We start from the raw sequence: 2,076 nt of genomic DNA, 5'->3' as shown, positions 1-2,076 counted from the left end.
AGCCTCCTTCCATTGAGCTACATTAACATCCCATAATAATAAATATTAAGAGACACTTTCACTGAAACCCTGGACTTTTTTGGTTATCAAGTCTGAGTTGTTTTTGTTTTGTTTTGGTGCTGGGAATTGAATCCAGCTCCTTGAAGGGCAAACACAGTCTCTACACTGAACTACATTGTAGGTCTCAGTTTCTAAATCCTAGGTAAAGTCATCTGAGTCTCATGGCTCAGATACTCTAGACAACAGTGAAATGTCCTATTACTGATACAATTTTCAAGAACGAATTTTCTCAGTTACTGCTTTAGAGAACACCATTTCTTGGCCTATGTTAATTGCTCTTCTGGAAAAATGCAAATAGCAGGGTTTTTTTTTTTTGGTTTAAAAAAGTACTAATGGGCAGCTAATAAAAACCATTTCCTTCCCCATCTTTACAAACATTTTTATCAACTCTCTTCCTAGTCAAAGGCTGTTCTTTGCCTAAAACTTCTCTTAGTTATTTTCTTAGGTCCAGACAGCCAACTAAGTAGAAATTATAGTAATCATATTTTTGACCAATTATACAACCAGTGTATTTTAATTAATTTTTTTAAGAGAGAGAGAATTTTTTAATATTTATTTTCAGGTGTTTTTTTTTTTTGATGGACACAACATCTTTATTTTATTTTTATGTGGTGCTGAGGATTGAACCCAGTGCCCCGCGCATGCCAGGCGAACATGTTACCACTTGAGCCACATCCCCAGCCCAACCAGTAGTATTTTATATTCAAAAATTAAATATGATTTTTCTAAAGTAGAAGGAATGAGATATAAAATAGTTGTTTATTTGGAAACATAGGAACCTTTGTGAAAAAGGTAAAAGTGTTATTGAGAAAAAACAGAGAACAGGGGTAGAAAAATATCGATACATTGGTTTGACCTAATCCCCTCTTTTATCTCTCCCAATTTTCTGCCTCTTCCAAAAAAAGAGTTATATAGCACCAGAGTTTGAGTGACCTTGGCAGAGATAGAAAGCTAAATTTTTTTCTGTAGCATTTTTTTCTTTCAAAATAGGATGCAGGAAGATGAAATCTGATTTAATATTTAAAGTTTAAATTGATAGAAATATTAAGAGTGCTAAAATACAAGTACCTGTTTATTAAGATTTAGCCTTAAAAAATGGTTGTGGGTGGGGACTTAAGAGTAAGAAGGTGGAGATGCTGGGGATTGAACCCAGGACCTCATGCATGCAAAGCATGTGCTCTACCACTGAGCTACATCCCCAATTCCATGGTATTTGCATAGCACAAAAACACTGTTCTTTGTATACATTTGACCAAACTTTCTCTAAAATATGTTTTGTATAGTCTGTTATGCATGAATTGTGTGTATACAGGTCTTGAATATCAGAAAGAGGATTTATGCAAATTGTGTCCCTAAAGGCTTTAGATTCATCTGAAACAAAAACTCTGTTCAGAAAGAGTGGTTACAAAATTGACTTTTATTTGTATGGGAGTATCAACAGCCATTTGGAAAAACTAGCATCAGGAAAAGTAGATACATAAATGGTAACAGCAAACTGCTAGGAAATCTAATGTGTAACACAAAGTCTAACAATTAACAGGGGCCAATCAAGCTAGGTAAAGGACTGGGATAGATCATCTTATTGTAGCATGGGGCATGGGTCTGGGTTCTTTGTCTCATGAATTTGAAGAATAAAATCCATGGACACAAGGGTGAAAGCAAAGTAACAGGATTTGTTAGAATAATAGAAAGAAAGCTGAGCTCCCAAAGAGGGAGGGGTCCCAGGAGAGGGATACCAAAAAGTGGCTATTGTCTAGGGGTTTATATAGATCTATGAATTTAAGGAAGTCAACCCTGTGCCCAATCCTGGGTAAGGCATTCAATATCCATGAGATGTTCACGCAGCCTGTCCAATCAAAATATCAATCAGACATTTTCCCTTCTTTGGAGAAGCATGGAGTCATGTACGTCATGATTTTAAAATAGCCTTTTTATAAGTTTTTCAGCAAATATCTGTACTATTTGTGCTCCACTGTGGAAGTTACTTAGGAGCCCATCTACCTATTGCCCAGCCTT

At 35.8% G+C, this 2,076-nt stretch overlaps 1 non-coding gene across 1 annotated transcript; it reads right to left on the bottom strand.

The window, feature by feature from the left end:
• Positions 1–1,188: 1,188 nt before the first annotated feature.
• Trnaa-ugc lies at positions 1,189–1,260 on the bottom strand. Its single transcript has one exon. It is a non-coding gene; the product is annotated as a tRNA-Ala (tRNA).
• Between the last annotated feature and the right edge of the window lie 816 nt (positions 1,261–2,076).

Source organism: Marmota marmota, unplaced genomic scaffold (assembly GCF_001458135.2).
Source record: "Marmota marmota marmota unplaced genomic scaffold, marMar, whole genome shotgun sequence".
In the NCBI taxonomy this organism is placed as follows: Eukaryota; Metazoa; Chordata; class Mammalia; order Rodentia; family Sciuridae; genus Marmota; species Marmota marmota.
This window is presented reverse-complemented; position numbering and strand designations above follow the sequence as displayed.